The sequence below is a fragment of the Aotus nancymaae genome, unplaced genomic scaffold, assembly GCF_030222135.1.
Source record: "Aotus nancymaae isolate 86718 unplaced genomic scaffold, 86718_ANA_hifiasm-v0.15.2.pri h1tg000033l, whole genome shotgun sequence".
Lineage (NCBI taxonomy): Eukaryota > Metazoa > Chordata > Mammalia > Primates > Aotidae > Aotus > Aotus nancymaae.
This window is the reverse complement of record NW_026988447.1, coordinates 47,599,593-47,620,787: the sequence shown is the minus strand read 5'-3', so window position 1 is coordinate 47,620,787 and position 21,195 is coordinate 47,599,593. Positions and strand designations below refer to the sequence as shown.

At 38.5% G+C, this 21,195-nt stretch overlaps 1 long non-coding RNA gene across 5 annotated transcripts in view; it reads right to left on the bottom strand.

Annotated features, from left to right (window-relative positions):
- Positions 1-4,190: 4,190 nt before the first annotated feature.
- LOC105731338 (uncharacterized) overlaps positions 4,191-21,195 on the bottom strand; it is a 60,671-nt gene continuing 43,666 nt past the window's right edge. For 3 of the 5 annotated variants that reach the window (XR_010345395.1, XR_010345396.1, XR_002477713.2), the window contains one exon: positions 4,191-7,645. This is a non-coding gene — a long non-coding RNA (uncharacterized LOC105731338). Of the gene's footprint in view, positions 7,646-11,893; positions 14,336-21,195 lie in introns of those variants that run through there. The other 2 variants (XR_010345397.1, XR_010345398.1) reach the window with 2 other exon arrangements.

Below are 21,195 nucleotides of genomic sequence, written 5' to 3'. Positions count from 1 at the left end.
CTGTCAAATGCAGGAATCCTTCCAGAACTTTCTGACAAATGGACCTCCATTTTTTTTTCTCTTGCTTTTCTTTTCCTTCTTTTTGAGATGGAGTCTGACTCTGTCACCCAGGCTGGAGTGCAATGGCTCAGTTTTGGCTCACTGCAGCCTCCGCCTCCCAGGTTCAAGTGATTCTCCTGCCTCAGCCTCCCGAGTAGCTGGGACTACAGGCATGTGCCACCATGCCTGGCTAATTTTTTTTGTATTTTTAGTTGAGACAGGGTTTCACCATGTTGACCAGACTGGTCTCAAACTCCTGACCTAATGTAATCTGCCTGCCTTGGCCTCCCAAAGTGCTAGGATTACAGGCGTAAGCCACCACACCTGGCCCCATTTATTTCTTTAAAACTAATCAAGGGAGAAATTCCTTCTTGGAAGCCAGCACACTCCATCTCTAGCATATCCAAATTGTTCAGAAAATCTTCCCTTCCACAGAGCCAGAAGTTGCCTACAAGTAGAAATCTACTCTATCTAGCTGTAATTCTGCTTCTATCCTCCTACTGATTTGGGAGAATAGAGTTATTTGAGTGGGCAGTAACAGCTGTGGAATCCACCCAACCTGGGTTTAAATCCCTATTAAATTATGTGTCAGCTTCTTGGCCTCCAGGGGATGCTGAAGACTCCTTTCTGCCTCACTTCTCTCTATCCTCGAGAAAGAGGAAATATGTTGACTTGAGGGGGCAGATCCAAGAACAGTAATTAGTTCACATTACTGGGATCCCTTAGTAGTATTATTATGTGAGGTATGAATAAGTCTGTATATGGCTGGGAGCAATGACTCATGCCTGTAATCCCAGCATTTTGGGATGCCCAGGTAGGAGGATTGCTTGAGCCCAGGAATTCAAGACCAGTCCAGGCAACATAACAAGACCCTGCCTCGGCAAAAATAAAAATAAAAAATAAGCCTGCATAAGCATAAGTAATCAATTCCCTATTTTCTCTTCTTTTGTTTATTGTCTTTTTCTTTACTTCATCGTTGGAATCATAAGAACTATAAAGCTGAGGTTTGGGTAAGGGTTGTAGTCAAAGGAAGGGAAAGGCACTGTTTAGCTATTTGGCTTAGCTACTAATAAACTGCTTTGGGGTTTGGGTGCAAACTCCCAGTTAATTTTAAAAGCTTGCATTTGCCTGAGCTTGTCCTCTACATATAAATGTTTTCTGAGGAATTCGTTAGGAGTGGGCAGGCATGAAGAAAGTGTCAGAGTGTTCCAACAAGAGCAACTCCATCTTGAATAGGGGCTGGTTTCTTGGAGTAGGAGACCTGCTGGGCTGTATTCCCTGGAGGTCAGGCATTCTTAGTCACAGGATGAGATAGGAGGTCAGCAGGACTAGTTCCACAAGATACAGGTCACAAAGACCCAGCTGATAAAATGAGATGTGGTAAAGAAGCCAGTGAAAGTCCACCAAAAGGAAGATGACAATGAAACCAACCTTTGGTCATCCTAGCTGCTTATTATACACCAATTATAATGCATTAGTGTGCTAAAAGACACTCCCACCAGTGCCATGATAGTTTGCAAATGTCATGGCAACATCCAAAAGTTACCCTGCGTAGTCTAAAAAGGGGAGAAACCGTCGTTTTCAGAAACTTCCAACCCCTTTCCCAGAAGACATGTGAATAACCCATCCTTTGTTTGCATACAATCAAGAAATACCCTTAAGTATACGTAAGCAGCCCATGCCGCTGCTCTGCCTATGGAATAACCACCCTGTTATTCCTCTACTTTTTTTTAATTAACTTGCTTTCACTGTACTCTGTTGGCTTACTCTTAAAATCCTTCCTGCATGAAACCAAGAACTCATGTGGCCTCCCAAGTTTGGGATTCACCCTGTGATAACAGGATTTAGGGATCCTGGCTTCCCAGTATTGCATCAATTACTGGTAACCTCTCAAAATATAGTTTGCCTGTCCATAATCTGGAGGTAACAATTCTACTCTACAGGATTAAAAATAGTGTGTTGGACACTAAGCAAATGACTATCATTTAAGCTTGTGAAAACAATTATCAGGGCTTTTCTACTTCTTCTAGACTAAATATACTATTTTTTTTTCTACCACTTCTTATTTTCATGCCTTATACTGGAACCCCTTCTCTGGTTAAACCCAAGTGTAGCAATAGCCTCATTAAACTGTAGCTCATAGGATTAAAAAAATTAGTTTAGATATTATTTGACCAGTGCAGATTTCAGTGGAATATAAATATTGCCCTTGTTTCAAATATCACACTGTGATTATATTAACTGGTTTACAGCCACATAACATTTGGTTCTTATACAATAAGCACAAAGTTACCTCAATTCTTGTCAACCTGACAAAATTGTCAACAGCCCTGTTCAAACTGTGAAATCTTCCCTAACCAAATTCTGCTCTCAAAATATGTGTTAGCCTGGCATGCTGCACACACAGAAATTCACAATCATAGTCACATTAATCCAGAGCTGTCTTCATTATAAGCTCTTTAATGGAAAGAATTATGCACTCCACAGTGATTGGTCCTTAACTGGCAGCCAATGAACAGTCATTGAACAAATGAGGTTTTCAAGTTAAGAACAAATGATTCTTTTACTTTTATATCTATCTATCTATCTATCTACCCATCTATCTATCTATGTATAATATGGTAGTGTAGTGTCTACAAAAGGCATCACAAACCAGAAGCCAGCAAAATGAATATGACATTCAGATATGTTTTATGCGCTACCAACTCATTTTATTTTACTTTTATTTTTTTGAGACGGCGTTTCGCTCTTGTTGCCCAGGTGGGAGTACAATGGTGCAACCTCAGCTCACTGCAGCCTTTACCTCCTGGGTTCAACTGATTCTCCTGCCTCAGCCTCCCTAACAGCTGGGATTACAGGTGCCTGCAACAATACCCAGCAAATCCTGTATTTTTAGTAGAGATGGGTTTTACTATGTTGGCCAGGCTTGTCTCAAGCTCCAGACCTCAGGTGATCCACTCACCTCAGCCTCCCAAAGTTCAGGGAGTACAGGCATAAGCAATCATGCCCAGCCCCAATTCCTTTTTAAAATTAAATTTCATTCATGATTTTAAGATCAGTAGCTCACACATAAAATTTTTTATTTCTAGCTTCCCTTATGTAAATGTTAGAATGATTTTGGCTGCAAGTAAAATAAATCTCAAACTGCCTTACAATAAAGTTTTTTAAAAGACCATATAGGTCTCATAAAATAGGAAGCATCCCAGCACTTTGGGAGGCTGAGGTGGGCAGATCACAAGGTCAAGAGTTCGAGACCAGACTGGACAATATGGTGAAACCTCGTGTCTACTAAAAATACAAAAATTAGCTGGGCGTGATGGCAGGCACCTGTAGTCCCAGCTACTTGGGAGGCTGAGGCAGGAGAATTGGTTGAACCCAGAAAGCGGAGGTTGCAGTGAGCCGAGATCACGCCACTGCACTCCAGCCTGGGCAACAGATACTCGGTCTCAGAAAAAAAAAAATAGGAAGCATCAAGTTCCTCAGGGTTAATTACTTCAATGTCTAACTAACTATGTTCTTGAGGTCCCAGGCTCCTTATCTTTTTCTGCCTGCCCATCTTACTGTTAGCTTCACCTTTGTACTGCCTGCAAGGCATCATATTCAGATAGAGCCCATATTCAGAGGAAGAAGACAAAAACCTCTTTTTTAGGAGCAAAGAAATCTCTCCCAGAAGCCTCCTTGGAGATTTTTCCTCTAACATTGTTGACTAGAATAGGGTCATATATTTGTTCAACAAACATTCTCTGGTGGGGAGGATAAACTTCCTAGGATCAGCTTGGACTAATTATCTGAGGTATAATGGATGCTTGGGAAGAGATCAACCCAACCTATGTGTACAACCTTAAAAAATCAAAAGATCTGGCAACATTGCAATTCAAATTCCTACATGGCAACAAATGTCTAGAGCTGTTTCTACCCTTACAGAGACCTAGAAAATGGTCCTCAGTTCACAATGGTCCCCTCCTTGCCTGGCCTTTGTAACCATTTGAGTTTTACCACACCTAGTTTATACTTTTTTATCTGCCAGGAATTTCATGCTAAGTTATAATGTTTCATGGGTATTTTAGCCTACGGATTCTGCACAATAAACGATGTGTAGGTAATTGTGTGAATTATCTATAGCACATAAATTGTTCCACAATTTAGGGTCTTAAAACAACAAACATTTATTATCTCACAGAGTTCTGAGGATCAGAGAGCTGGGAGTGGCTAATCTGCAGCTCAAGGTCATGAAGTTGTAGTAAAAATGTTAGTGAGATTGCAGTCATCTGAAGGCTTGACTGAGGTAGAGGAACTGTTTCCCAAATCACTCATGTGGCTGTTGGCTGGAAGCCTTAGTTCCTTAATGCATGGACTTCTCCATAGTGATGCTTAAAACGTAACATCAGCTTCCCCATTGCAAATGACCCAAAAGAACAAGCAAGACAGAAGACACAAACGTTTTTATAACTTAATCTCAGGAATGGCATATCATTAATTCTGTCATAGTCTATTACTCACACAGTAAATTAAGCCTGGTACAGGACAGGAGAAGACTATGCAATGATGTGAATTCTAGGAGTTGGGGGATTATTGGGGGACATCTTTGAGGCTGGTTAACACAGTTACATTCTCCAAAATTGCTCTACAACAGACAATTTAAAAATACCATATTTGTAATGTGGCCATGTGTATTTTCTAAATGCTAAATAAGTAAGTGCAGTTTCAATTAACAAGCGTTTTAAACAAAACATAGGGTTAGTTCCAAGCAAAAGTGTTTCAATTTCCCTACAATTGCACCTCTCACTATACTTTATGAGCAGACTCATTCTTGGTCTGTTATTTGCCTGGTTACAAGAAAGCAAAAGATTTCATCCCTGAATTTAGGTATCCAGACTCATAGTAGGACTTCAGAGTGTACCAGCTGCCTGAAAAGGCTTAATAGGTCAACCAGCATGGACTTATTAATATTTTTTTTAGTTATTAATATTTAATAGGGACAAAAGAATGCATGAAATTGACCAGAGAATTATGGGATTTCAGGTACCCTCTCAAATGAGTCCTGGGGAGCAGAAATTTGGATAAGAAAGATGTTTCCTGAAAAGCTATCACTTGTAAGGCCTCCCATATTAGAGTATTGCTAAAGACAAAGAATTGTAAAACAAAAACAAAGCAGCCGTGGTTTAATTTGACAAAAAGATTACCAAACTTTTTCAATTAAATTATATTTGCTATCTGCAGAACAAACAACTCAATTTTGTAATGCGTTAGAATTTCCTGTCCAGTAAATTAAGCTACACACATTTCTATTGCCTCCCAATATACTCAAGCCAAACAGAAAAACCCCAAAGCATCAAAAGCGTACATGCATAATACAGCTATAACAACTAGAAACAAAATTTGCTGGTACAGCTAAATCAGAAGGAATTTCTTTTCTTCCCCCCTTTCATAAAACGGCTACATTGTGAAGGATATATGCCCTCATTTTGGTGCTGAAAGATTGACACAGTTTTGAAACAGAGACTCATTGGCAGTATTAACAGCTGAGTTGTGTAATAAAACAAACACAGGGCATTAAAAATATGACGCTACCCTAGACTAGTCTTTATTTTTAGAAGGCTTAGAAACCTCTACCCAGTGTAAAGGCTTTTGCATATGACTTAATGTTCTTTACTATGGAATGGTCATTTAAAAGATTAAATATGGTCAGTAAACAAGAAAGACAGGACTTGGCACATAGCATTAGTTATGTTGCAGCCCACAGCTGAGGTTCAGCAGACAACTCTGTAGAAGTTGCTAGGTTCCATCAAGGATTCTAAAATAAGAAGTGGTAACTGGTTAGGCTTTGTTCCATGAAAGAATGGCTATTAATGCAATGCATATGTCTTGTGGAATGTTCATCTTCAGAAACATTTTAAGTAAATTATTTCAGAGAATCAGCAATAACTTTGGATGACATTAACCTTTGGACCTTAATTAGCTCAAGGCATATAATGATTAAAGCTGAAGGGACAACCTGTTAAAAAATAGATCTCTAGAAGGGAGGGGTTTAAATGTTCAAATATTGAAAACATACACACACACACACAAAAACCCAGAAAAATGACATGAGTTTAAGAAGACAAATAATGCCACAATTATTCATTTTTTATTGTGATACACAGTGTCTTTGGAAGCTATGATTTTATACTTTATAATTTTCTATATTGTTTTATTTTGATATGCTTGATAAAGATCTTTAAAGAGAGAGTGCAAGCAGAGTAAAAATACCTTTAATGTACACCCATCTAGTAGCATTCATTTGATTACTTAAAGATATACTAACTTACAAATAATGAAGAAAAATTTTTCTCAAGTGGCTGGATGGATTTCTGTTGACTGTAAATAAGCTTTTGAGGGAGGTATTGGATCTTAATCATTTCTGGATCCTAATCATTTAGTGAAAGCTGCTCAATAAATATTTTTCACTGATTCTATCCTCCTGTCTCTTAGTTCTGTTTATGGTTGGTGGATTAGATTACTTTTGTGAGGTGATTGGCTGGAGGTAAATCCATAGAATGCAGTGAATACAGGGTTACAGGGTTGTTCTTATTGTATTCTGCAAATTTAATAGGTTTTATGGGAAATGTTAATAAAAACTTACTTTGTTTAGAATATTTTACTAAAAATATACATTTTCACTACATTTTCTAATTCTCTCAGAAAACAGATTTGATTATCAGTTCTAGAGGCTTGGAACCAGATGGATTGTAACCTATACAATTGCTAAAAGCATCTGGATATGAATTTGGAGCAACAATAATTTGAAAAGTGCTTTAAGAGGTCAGACAAATGCTAAATCAATCACACACAACCACCTGTATTTCTCTTTTGCAAATACAGAAGAACAATGAGATTTTAGTGTTTTTCGTGTAGCTTCACTCTAGCCCACGGGGCTCATGAATTTGAAGGCTATTAAACAATCTAGAAACATTTCTGCACACAATGTAAATTGCTGTATTTAAATCAGCAAAATAAAAAACATATGCTATATTCAGGAAAAATAAATGAATAGATCAGATATTTGGGGAAGTTATAAAACTGGTAAAAGAGATGTAATTAATGATACTGTTTTATTTCAAAGAGAAACTCATTATCTACATTTGATTATTCATAAACCTAAGTTACTGTGAGGGGGTTGAGAATTTTTACCTTTGCTTGCTTCATATTTGCAAGAATTAAAGCCAGATCATTTTCTCTTTTTTGTATACTTTAATATCTAGTATGATTTGTTCCAAACTAAACTATGTTATGAATGCCAAATCAAATTTTATGTGAAATAAAAAGGGACAAACTATAAAGAAGGATTATAAATGGTAAATCTACTAAATAAACATTAAATTTTAAAATGCATCCTTATTCCTTCAGATTTGTCTGCCTGTTGACTCTAGTACTTGTTCAAATCTTGCTTTAACAGCATACAACCTATACACAGGGGAAGAGTCCAAGTGAATGTCTTGACAATTTAGGTAAAATAATAAGAGTTGGCACTAATTGAATACTTACTCTGTTCAAGACCCCACAATAAGCATATCATCAATCATATCAATCATTCATTTAATGTAGATGCATTAATCCTTCCCAAAGCCTAGAATATGGGCAGATAGGCATTATTATCCAATGGAGAAAAAATAAGAAAACAAAAGAAAACTGAAGTTCAGAGAGATTAATCAACTTGCCTAAACCTATATAGGTAGTAAGTGATTAAGATGAGATACCCAGGCAGAACCATAACCATTTTATTGCAGAACAGAAAATAAGCTTTCTTTTCTTTCTCTTGAGACAGAGTCTCACTTTTGCTGCCCAGGCTGGAGTGTAGTGGTGCGATCTTGGCTTACTGCACCACTCCGCCTCCCAGGTTCAAGCCTGGGATTATAGGTGCGTGCCAACATGCCCGGGCTAATTTTCTTTTGTATTTTTAGTAAAGATGGGTTTTCACTATGTTGGTCAGGCTGGTCTTGAACTCCTGATCTCGTGATCCACCTACCTCAGGTTCCCAAAGTGCTGGGATTACAGGCAAGCCACCATGCCCGACCAATAAGCTTTATTTTCAACTAAATTATCCTAATTATCTTCAACTATAAAACTCAGTACAGATGCTCAATTCATCATTTCTCAAAAGCAAAGACAAGGATCCTAGTAGACTTCGTTAATCTACAAAGTTATATTAGACTGAATGCTTGAATCAAGTTTTAGTGAATTGTAGCCATGCAGCCATTCAATTTAGAAAAGTAGATTTAAATAACTTAAAATCTTCAGGTCTCTCTGGTGACCGAGTTTATCAGGCAAGTTTTAATACTTGAGCACCAGCTGAATATAAAGATCTGAACTTTGAAAAGCTGGAAAACCAAATGGAAATATTATAGCTAATGAGGGGCCACCACTTGCCACTGAGCTGAATGCCAACCTGGTTGTGATTTTGTTACATAGGTGAGTTTGTGACATCATTTGGCAGTTATCAACACAGGCTATGGACTCACATAGCTTTGGTTCAAATTCATCTCAACAGCTTATGATCAACTTGAGCATTTTGGCAAGTTATAAAACCTCATTAAGCCTTTTAAAATTGTTTCAAGAATTAAGTGGGATAAATTTTTGTATATTTCTGTATAGCACTTTTTTTTTTTAAGACAGAGTTTCGCTCTTGCTGTTTTTGCTCTAGTAGTGCAATCTTGGCTCACTGCAACTCCGCCTCCCGGGTTCAAGCAATTCTCCTGTCTCAGCCTCCTGAGTAGCTGGGATTACAGGTGCGCACCACCACAGCTGGCTAATTTTTTGTATTTTTAATAAAGACGGGGTTTTACCATATTGGCCAGGCTGGTCTCAAACTCCTGACTTCAGGTGATCCGCCCACCTAGACCTCCCAAAGTGCTGGGATTACAGGCATGAGCCACCATGCCCAGCCAGGTCTGACTTTTTTATTCCTTTAGACAGAGTCTCACTCTGTCGCCCAGGCTAGAGTGCAGTGGTGTGATCTCCACTAACCGCAACCTCCGCCTCCTGGTTTAAGCGATGCTCCTGCCTCAGCCTCCCAAGTAGCTGGGGTTACAGATGAATGCCACTGCACCCAGCTAATTTTTGTATTTTTGGTAGAGACAGGGTGCCACCATGTTGGCCAGGCTGGTCTCCAACTCCTGACCTCAGGTGATCTGCCCACTGGCCTCCCAAAGTGCTGGGATTACAGGTGTGAGCCACCGTGCCCAGCCTAAGTCTGACTTTAATAAAAAATACAAGAGTATTAATTTAAGGAGAAAGTGAGGAGTATTTAGTTCATAAACTTCTCTTATTGAAAATAATAGGTTGGGTGGCTTACGTCTGTAATCCCAGCACACTTTGGGAGGCTGAGACAGGAGGATCACTTGAGGCCAGGATTTAGAGACCATCCTGGGCTACAAAGTGAGATCCCATCTCTACAAAAAAACATTTTTTTTAAATTAGCCGAGGTTGGTGGCCCACATGTGTAGTCCCAGCTACTCAGGTTACTAAGGTAGAAAGATTGCTTGCACCCAGGAGTTCAAGGCTGCTCTGAGCTATGATTATGCCACTGCATTCCAGCCTGAATGACAGAGTGAGACCCTATCTCTTGAAAGAAATAAAGAAAATAACAAAAATAGTTATTTGAAGACCACTGGCCACTAACACACAGTTTCAAAGAAATTTTGTTCCTATTATGTTATACTGTGTAATGTAGCAATTAAGGACTGAGGTTCAAGAGAAGTCAGAAGAAGTTTGTGTTCAAAATTTAACTCTGCTTCTTAACTCAGATGACATCAGGCAAGTTGCTTAACTTCCTTTAGCTCAGTTTACTCATCTATAAATACGGATAACTCTAATACCTCAGCAGTAATAATTTTTTTAAATTTTAATTTCTTTTGTACAGACAAGGTCTCTCTGTGTTGCCCAGGCTGATCTCAAACTCCTAGCCTCAAGTGATCCTCCCACCTTGGCCTCTTGACGTGTGATGTGCTGGGATTACAGGTGTGAGCAACCATACCCAGCTGGTAATCATTTTTTGATGAATAAATAATGCAATAACAACATGATAAGTGGCATATACTACACTTTAGATAATTGTCTGCTAATAATGTTAATAAAATTATTATTGTTAAAGTACAAAATAAGAAATCTGAAGCTCAAGTAAAGGGAGGTGAAAAGAACTTTGGCTTTTTCTCCCTGTTGCTTGCAATTCAGTCTGGCCCCACACTGGGCCACTAGACTGTCTTCTGAGAAAGAGGTAGGAGAGGGAAATGTTAGACATGGTTTAATGAAGTTGCATGTTCAATGACAGTTAGACTCAGCCTGCCCAGGAGCTGGGGAAACATTAGGCTCTCTGGGCTCAAGTGGTTGGTGCTTGAGAACAGGCATAACGATCTTCTGTCAAGGGAAAATATTGATCAATAAACATAAATGTTACCTGAAAGAGTTCTTAACATTTCAATGATTATTTTGTTAAGAAAGAAAAAACAAAGATTGATTGTTTCAGAAATTTTTAAGGTGCCCAGCCTAGGCTTCTGTGTGAATTCCTGAATAACAACAGGCCAAAACAATTCAAGCCTGGGTGTGATGGCTCACAGCTGTAATCCCAACACCTTGGGAGACCAGGGTGGGAGGATGGCTTGAGGCCGAGAGTTGGAGACCATCCTGGGGAACATAGTGAGATCTCCCCATATACAAAAATTTTTTTTAATTAGCCAGGTGTGGTGGTGCACCCCTGTAGTCTTAGCTACTTGGAAGGCTGAGGCAGGAGAATTACTCGAACCCAGGAAGTCAAGGCTGCAGTGAGCTATCATCCCACCACTGTACTCCAGCCTGGAAAACGGAATGAAATCCTCTTAAAAAAATTAAATTTAAATTAAAAAAAAAATTCAAGAAAATTCCTCTTCCTCAATCACCGATGGATAAGGCTTCTAGGGCTCCCATGCAGGCTGTAATTAGCTGCAAATGATTTTGTTCTTCCTTCTTTCCCCAGGCTTCCAACATCTCAAGCTCTCTTTGAAATATAACCTTGATCCTTGGCAGGTTTCTAACCATTAACTCTCTGTCAGAACAAGGGAATATTACCATTAAGGTGATCATTCAAAAGCTGAATTTACTTATTTGTTTCTTAACGTTAAATTATTTTTTGGTTTTTGTTGTTGTTGTTTGTTTGTTGTTGTTTTTTTTTTTTTTTTTTGAGACCGAGCCTCGCTCTGTTGCCCAGGCTGATGTGATCTTGGCTCACCACAACCTCTGCTTCCTGGGTTCAAGGGATTCTCCTGCCTCAGCCTCCCAAGTACCTGGGATTACAGGCTTGTGGCACCACACTCGGCTAATTTTTGTATTTTTAATAGAGACAGGGTTTCACCATGTTGGTCAGGCTGGTCTCGAACTCCTGACCTTGTGGTCTGCCCCCCCCTTCGGCCTCCCAAAGTGCTGGGATTACAGACATGAGCCACCGCGCCCGGCCAACATTAAATTATTCTTTATATTCATTGTTCTATTTAAATAAGGAGACACCATGTTCCCTAGTGGATAGCACATAGATTAGCAATCAATGGACATTATGTCAGATTCTACTTGGCTATTTAGTACCTCAGATTTGCTGATTTTGATTGAGTTGCATCTGTCGGTGACAATTTCACCTCACAGTAATGTTTTGCAGAGATGTTGTAAAAAAAAAAAAAATGCTGTGTTTGCTACTTCACACATACTCAACAGGAGATGGCATGTTTTTTGTTCCTTTTTTCTGGTATAACAAGCAGGAGAATCGCTTGAACCCACATGGCAGAGGCTACAGTGAGCCAAGATTGTGCCACTGCACTCCAGCCTGGGCAACAGAGCAAGATATCATCTCAAAAAAAAAAAAAAAAAAGATCAATGTTCATTCAAAATTATTAGAGGGTTAAATTTTTATGCCCTTCCAAAGCATGTGTCAAGAAGCAGTTTCACAGTCCAGACTGAAATGGAACTAGTCAGGAAAAGTTGTTATAAACCCTTTAGGACACGTTAACCTTTTAAAAAAAACAACTCACCCAGTGTTTATTTGAGAACCTAATCCAGTAAATAATGTGTACTTAATTAAAATCTCAGCTTCTTTGGGAAGGAAGTGAACTTTCTTTGTCGTTCAAATTGATAGGCAAAGGAATTTCAACCAAATTAAAGTTTATTAAGCCTCCAAAATACAAAACAAATGAAATAATACTTCTATGGACTAAATTATATGCTGATTTTTTTTTTGTCTTCCCACATAGAAGTTTTAACTCTTTTACTGTATTAAAAATATAAAGCACTTAGGCCATTGAACTTTATCTGTGATGCAGTTTCATAAATATTTCTTGAAGGAATAAGTAAATGAATCAATGGCTATCTTTACTCTGTTCTCCACCTATCTAAATCTGATTAATCAAGGTCCATTTTTTCCCCTATAAATGTCCTTCCAGAGGATTCCAGCCCAAAATGTTGATTAAAACAGGCACCCTCATTTTCAAAAGTACTAGACTGCCTTTCAGAATTCTCTACCACTCTACCCTGTTTCAATTGCTAGTTAACTCTAATCCAAACGATCACCTCTGAGTTTAGGTTAGAACCAATCAATTATGTTCTCATAATCAGTTCTCAGAGACTATTCAGTATGTAATCTCTTAAAGCATTAGTCTCAAAATTGAGCTTAGGACTCTTAAGGCTGCCACCGTGCTCTTCCAGACAGCCAATTTTAGGAGGAAGAATAGTGTAATCCCTGACTTTTCATGCCAGTCTGCTCAAAACACTGAGAAACCTCATCCAGGCCCATTCCAGTCCTGGCTGTCAATAGGCATCAAACCAAAGTAAGCCCTATGTAAAACAGATATTTTTTAAAAGGTAGCCAGGCTCAGTGGCTCATGCCTATAATTCCAGCACTTTGGGAGGCTGAGGCAGGTGGATCACCTGAGGTCAAGAGTTCGAGACCAGCCTGACCAACATAGCGAAACCCTATCTCTACTGAAAACAAAATAAGCTAGGCGTGGTGGCTTATGCTTGTAGTCCCAGCTGCTTGGGAGGCCGAGGCAGAAGTATCACTTGAACCTGGGAGGCGGAGGTTGTAGTGGGCTGAGATCGTGCCATTGCACTGCAGCCTGGGCGAAAAAGACAAAAAAAATCTGTACTTCTTGCTTTTCCAGAGTCTTCACTTTGGTTACTCTTGCCCTCTCTAAGCGTCTGCTTCATGAATCAGAGCCCAGGGCCTACTTTCCTAGGTCTGGTGCTTTCCAGAGATTCCTACTTAGAAGGCAGCTTTAGGAGTACAATCGTTGAGTTACTAGCTTTCCTCTTTCTGTAATTCCCTTAGTGCAAACACTTTCTTGTGGAGCATATCAGGTTCTTGGTGCTTTCAGATAGTACCAGTGAATCTGATAAATTCCTCTATGCTACACTAAAACAACCTTCAGGGACCCTTCCCTATCTTAAAAAGTCTTAATGACAGTTTTTTACGATACTTTGGCATGTCACCGAAAGGAATGAGAGAAGACGTTAAAATTCTAGACCAGGTGAGAGGTGAAGGTGAACGGGTTAAGACAGATACTTTTGATGAGCAGCTTGCTGAGGAGCTCAGATTCTTCTGTGTATGTGGCCAACAGCTTTCTCCCAGCTTTCCAGAGCCTGCTGAACAACGAACTTGAGCAAGTCATTTGGGGAAAAAGAAAGTTTTCCACTCGATGTTTTTGATTTTCTATGGTGATTTCTAAACATCTCCATTCCTTATTGTCCTTCCCTCATTTTCTCAGCCATTTTTCTCCTGAATGCTCTTTGTCTCTTCCCACACCCATTCAGTGGTATTTTTTCTGCACAGCTTACTAAGCCTGAAATCATTCTCCTGCTTCTCTTGTTTCTATCTTCCTCTTCCACATCTTCCACATACATGTTCTATCATTCTTTAAAAGTCTCTTTTTGTGTGAGATGGAGTCTCGCTCTGTCGCCAGGCTGGATGAAGTGTGCAGTGACACGATCTTGCCTCACTGCAACTTCTGCCTCTCAGCTTCGAGTGATTCTCCCACCTCAGCCTCCCGAGCAGTTAAAATTACAGGCATGCACCACCACCCCCAGCTAATTTTTTTTGTATGTTTAGTAGAGACGGGGTTTCATCATATTTTTAGTAGAGATGGGGTTTCATCATGTTTCAACTCCTGACCTCAAGTGATCCTCTCGCCTTGGCCTCCCAAAGTGCTAGGGTTGCAGGCGTGAGCCACCACGCCCAGCCTTAAAATTCTTTTGAAATCATTACTTGCATAATGGACATGCCAGCTCTGAAATTTTCCTCTTGGAACTGGAATAAAGGGAAAAATGGGAGAAAAAAAGATAAAAGAAGCATTAGCTCTGTTTCTCATCTTCCTCTGTGAGACTATAAGAGAAACAGAAACCAGGCTATCCCTCTCTATGAGAAACCACAAACCTTGGAGATTTCCTCATCTCCCTTGACAGACTGAAGCCTTAATTATCTGTCTAAAGTTATTAGACTGTTAAAGTGTTTACCTTTTATTTATGCACTATTCTGTTAATATTACCTTTACTATGATTGATCATAGTAAGAGAAACAATGATATCGCCCATTTTCTTTGTTATTTAATCTTCTCTAATCTGGCATAATTTGTTGATATCATTAAAATAGAATGGTGCACAATGTCAACATGTTAAAAGATTCATAGAATGATTACATATTTCAGTGAGGCATCTAACTGATACTTTAACATTGTAGACATAATAAAAGAATTCCTATGAAAATTACTTATCACAAGATAACTGTTGCCAGAAACTCATAAGGGAATTCACAAAATCAGCTTTCAGAGTGAAAAAAAATACCTTGAAATTTAAATTATAAAAATATATGTGTTGCGATTGTGAGATTTTATCTTAGTTTTTCTAGAAAGCATGCAAAAATGAAGCATTTTTACCACCATGACATTATAGTCGCTTAATCTGATGAAATTACAATGAAGAAGAAGACTTTTGTGTCCATCTATAATGAGCTCTGTAGAATGACTGTATATTTATTCAAGCTGTTGAGGATCAGCTTGTCGCTAAAGAGACTTACATTACTATCTAGTGAGGTTTAGTTAGTGTGATAATGAGAGTACAGGGAAATTTTCAAAAAAAAAAAAAAACAGTTGGGTTTTAAATAGATAATGTGAATTTAGCTACAAAGAGGCATAGGTCACAAAGACCAAAAGGTAAGAGCCACTACTGTATCCTAACAGCACAGTGGCAAAAGGTAGTAAGAAATGAATTAAAGAAAATGTGAAATAATTCAACCTAGAATACCAAAACAGTCCTCAAATTTCTCCACTTAAGATGTCACATACAATGTGATATATTATCCACTTAATTAAGGTATCACAAAGAATGATAAGGAATCACATATTTTAGAAAAATACTGACTATAAATACATAAATAAACAATTCTAGTGGAAAAATCACCAAGCACATCCTGACCAATGGCTTAAAAGTCTGCTTTTTGTTTTTGTGCTATTTGGATAATAACAGTGGCCATTGCTTGGTTAATTACTGGCAATGATAAATCAACCTAATATATGTTACCTCTAATTAACCCAGCAACCTGTACAAGATAGACATTTTCACATGAGCATACTGAGGTTTAAAGAGATTGAATAATGTGCTGCATCTTAAGATGTGAAAACCAAGACCGAAGCACTTGTCCTTCACCGCTACCTTGTGCTGCCACCTGTATGCAGGGAAACTTACAGGCAGTGAGATGGTCACAAGCTTTCTGCCCATCTTCAAACAGATGCATACAGTACTTTGTGAGCTCACTAGTGTAAAGCTAAATGAAAGCAAAAATATGAATGCACTGAGGTTTAAAAAAAAAAACTAAACAAAGCCAATGGATTTCATCGTCTGAGCTTTGTCTGGTTTCTTGATTGGTGATGAAATATAGTTGAACTTATGAGCCTCTCGGAAAAATGCAGACATTTGTGGGGGAAAATATGCAAAACATGATAATCCTCTGGACTGTTGTTCTTACAAAATATAGACATCTCTCTTAGACAGCAACAACATTAGTCATGACCTACACATTCTTTTTAAAATACATCACTGAGTTCATTTAAAGTTACAAAATGTGTTACTCAGTGCACAAATAGAATAACAGTTGTTAAAACTAAATTAAGGGCTCCCCTCAAATATCTCTTTTATTGAGAGTATATTGGTACACAGGAGCTACAGCCTTTAAATAAGTGCTGTATTCTCAACCTAGAAGATTTGGTGGGAAATAACTTCTGAAATTGATGTTGACCGAAACAAGTGGCTTTCTAGTTAATGTTTATAGATACTTTGGTTCTTCCTGAATGACCTGTAAATTTTATCACATTCCTGCAATGACTTGTATACATCTTTCTCTTTTACTAAACTATGAACCACTGGAGTGTGGGCTATGGGTGTGATTCCTCTTTATATACCCAGGTTATAAAAATAATTCATGAGTTTACAGTGATACTAAAAAAGAAAAAATGGGAGAAAGTGAAGCTACTCTTCAAAGAAGAATGTCAGATAATGAACATTGAAAGGATGATAGAATTTGCAAATCACCATTTTCCAGCCACCAACATAATAACATTCAGGAAAGTATTATTAATAGATGCTAAAACCTTTGGGTGGTTAATTAAAATATCGTTGGAAAACGAGATATTCACTGTCAAATAATCAACCACACATTCATTATTTTCAGGAATAAATGTTTCCTTTACAATTGGAAAAAGGTGGTAGACACCTAAACTAAGTGACAACAATTAATATTAACAATAACTGGAGAGATTCCTTCTTCCTCTTCTCTTTTGATAGAGTTTGGCTGTGTCCCAAATCTCATCTTGAGTTGTAGCTCCCACAATTTCCATGTGTTGTGGGAGGGACCTGGTGGGAGCTAATTGAATCATGGGAGTGGGTCTTTCCCATGCTGTTCTTATCATAGTGAATAAGTCTCATGCAATCTGATGGTTTTATAAAGGGGAGTTCCCCTGCACAAGCTCTCTCTTGCCTGCTGCCATGTAAGACATCTCTTGCTCTTCTGCTATGATTGTGAGGCCTCTCCAGCCATGTGCAACTGTGAATCAATTAAACATCTTTTGTTTATAAATTACTCAGTCTTAGGTATGTCTTTATTAAATTACTCAGTCTTAGATATGTCTTTATTAGCAGCACGAGAACATGAGAACAAACTAATACATCCTTTCTCGACATAGCTTTCTGAAGCAAGTTTTTTTTTTTTTGAGACAGAGTTTCACTCTTCTTGCCCGGGCTATAGTGCAATGGTGCAATCTTGGCCCACCGCAACCTCTGTGCCACTACACTCAGTAATTTTGTATTTTTAGTAGAGACAGGGTTTCTTCATGTTGGTCAGGCTGGTCTCAAACTCCTGACCTCAGGTAATCCACCTGCCTTGGCCTCCCAAAGTGCTAGGATTACAGGCATGAGCCACCACGCCCAGCAGAAGCTATGCTTTAATGGACCTTTCTGCTGCTTCTTTTCTATGTTGTCCTCCCTTTCTTCTTCTTTCTTCATCAGGCTGAGAGATTTCAGATAGTGAGGCCCAGGAATTTGGTTGCATACAGAGAAAATTGGAAATAATGGGAGCAAGGGAAAAAAAAAAGTACTAATATGGAAAGAGAAAATGCTGGAATGAATCCTGTGCCATTGGATTGGAATTGGAGATACCTATGTAAACTCATTGTTTCAAATAAATTAACAGCTTAAAATATAGGTAGATATGGATATAGAAATAGATACAATAACAGAAACAGGGTCGGCACTATGGCTGATGCCTATAATCCAGCACTTCAGGAGGCCAAGGCAGGCGGATTGGTTGAGCCCAGGAGTTCAAGACCAGCCTGGGCAACACAGCAAGACCTTGTATGCACAACAACTTAAAAAATTAGCAGGGTGTGGTGGTGCACACCTGCAGTCCCAGCTACTCAGGAGGCTGAGGTGAGAGAATCGTTTGAGCCTGGAAGGATCATTTGAGCCAGGAAGAATCATTTGAGCCCAGAAGAATCATTTGAGACCAGGAGGTTGAGACTGCAGTAAGCCATGATCACACCACTGCACTCCAGCCCAGGTGACAGAGTACCTTATCTTAAAAAAACAAAACCAGGATAGGTGCAGGGGCTCATGCCTGTAATCCCAGCACTTTGGGAGTCCAAGGCGGGTGGATCACGAGGTCAAGAGATCACGAGTTCAAGAGATCACGAGGTCAAGAGACTATCCTAGCCAACATGGTGAAAACCCATTGCTACTAAAAATACAAAAATTAGCTGGGCGTGGTGGCACATGTCTGTAGTCCCAGCTACCTGAGAAGCTAAGGCAGGAGAATCTCTTGAACCCAGGAGGCCGAGGTTGCAGTGAGCTGAGATCATGCCACTGCACTCCAGCCTAGCAACGAGGCGAGACTCCATCAAAAAAAACAAAAACAGAAAAACAGCAACAACAAAAACAAAACAAAACAAAACCCAAAGAAAATAACCAAAAAAAAGACACAGAAATAAATGGACATATGTGTGATTGTACATACAGCTTTATATTCAAATATACACATGTGTATTTCCTAACCTGATACCCTGAGAAGTTCAAGAAGTGAAGAAATCACTTTAGCAAGAGCAAACTTATGCCTAGATCTAGTTTTCCAGAAGTAATTCTCCACTAGAAGGAACCAGGGGTCCTCAGAGAAATGGTTGATCTTAGGTATAGAACAGGCATTCCTTGTTGGGCTAGAGAATAAGGAAAGAGCAAAACATAGTGGAGGCATATCAAAAGGGCACAGAAACCAGTTGGAAGGGGCTTCACTGGCCAAGGGTGAGACAATTTGAGCAGCAAAATAAAGGAGGTGAAATCTAACTTCAGTTTCCCTGAGAAGCTGGTGTATCATAGGGTAGGACAGACAACTCTAAAAGGACCAAACCACAGCTGTCCTCCTCAAGCAGCTCTGGCAGAGCTTCAGCCTCTTAAGAACAGAGGCTTTGTGCTACAATAATGGAGATGTGCTTGAGGCAGAAGAGGAAACTAGAAGAGGTGGCACCAGGAAGTGAGGTCCAAAATAAATCAACAAACAAATGATGATGATAATGGATGAAAACTCTTTGAGTAAAGTAGAAAGCCTTGAATCTATAATGATGTTAACTGACTAATTCAGTTTATTGGCACAAAGCATAATCTCAAGTGTGTTGTCAAATGTCACAATCCATACCCAGGCAAGAATAATCAAAAAATGCTAAAACTGATGGGTGAATGTATTAGTCTGTTCTCATGCTGTTGATAAAGACATACCTGAGACTGGGTAATTTATAAAGGATAGAGGTTTAATTGACTCACAGTTCCACATGACTGGGGAGGCCTCACAATCAAGGTGGAAAGCAAAGGCATGTCTTACATGGTGGCAGGCAAAAGAGCACATGCAAAAGAACTCCCCTTTATAAAACCATCAGATCTCATGAGACTTACTCACTATCACAAGAACAGCATAGGAAAAACCACTCCCATGGTTAAATTACCTCCCACCAGGCCCCTCCCGCAACACATAGAGATTATGGAAGCTACAATTCAAGATGAGATTTGGGTGGGAACACAGCCAAACCTTATCAGTGAAGTACGATGAGGAACAGAATATTCACAGTCAGAGTGTTTTATTAATTACTTATTAATTAATAAGGACAACATATTTAACCAATTTTCAAGTAGAAAAAACTGGAAAACACCATCTTAACCAAGTTTTCAAAATTAACATCATCAGATAAAGGACAGATTGATTCCTTGTGGGTCTTGATATGATCCACTGAGGAGACCACAACATCATTTATGTGGAATTTCTGTCAAAAATGCACAAATCATGAGAAATCAGACAAAACCAATTTGGGGGACTTTCTACAAAATAACTCTTCAAAAGTAACAAGAGCATGAAAGAGAAAGACAGGAAATGTTTCAGATTAAAGGAATCTAAAAAAACATATTAATTAAATGTGTCATGTGATCCTGGATTAGATCCAGGACCTATGATGAAGATCATTGGACAATTAGTAAAATTTGAATGGGGCCTGTGGATTAGATGGTAATTTATAATGCTAATTTCCTAATTTTGATGGTCTTAGTGTAATTTTGTGGTAAAGTATCCTTGTATACAGGAAACGCACACTGAACTATTAAGAGGTAATGTGGTATTATGTCTTCAGCTTATTCTCAAATGGCTTAGAAATATTAACAGAGGATCTAGATGATAAAAAACAAAGGGGAAAATTTTGTGTGAGATGTCAAAACACTTATCTATGTAATTTATGATTTCAAAAGGTAACCACCATGGAGGCTGATATTTAGGACTGAATGAAAATGAACTCACTTATGCAAATTTGTAGAATATAACTATGATGGTAGTTGGAAGGAATTATAGCATTTTAAATACTTATATTAGAAAAATATACATATGTCATTTGTGATGACATGGATGAACCTGGAGGACATAAGTTAGGTGAAATAATTCAGGTTCAGAAGGACAAATGCCATATGAAATATGAAAAAGTAAAACTTCATTGGAGCAAGATGTAGAATGGTGGTTACCAGACTTTGGAATAAGGAAACTGGGGAGATGTTGCTCAAAGGACATAAAATTTTTCCCTTCCTCTCCCTTCTCCTCACTTGCTCTCTATCCCTGGAAGATGGGAGTACTAAATAGAAGTCATGTGGAATTTTCAGTTCTGTTCTCTGACTTTTTCACTCATTATCATTGCAGAGTATTTTCCTTGCTATTAACATTTATTTGAAACTTTCATTTTGGCTGCACAATATTTAATACATTCTCCCATTGTTGAAGATTTTGACCATTTCCAAATATCCTTTATTATAAATGATTATAACAAGGAAATAATTCACAGAAAAGGAGTTTGGATAGCAAGAGAAAATGCTGATGATAGTATGAAACTAAGTAAATTTTTAAAATATTCCTTTTGATATATTTCTTTCACTCATTTTATAACAGGAGATGCTACACCTTATCTGATTTTCCAGTTAGTTTATATGATGATTTTGCTGAATTGGCTCCTAACGGTATTCAATATAAGAAAATCAGGTTATATGTTAATATTTGTAATGTGAAATTATAATTCTTCATTTGATTTTTCTACTTCTGAATGAAAT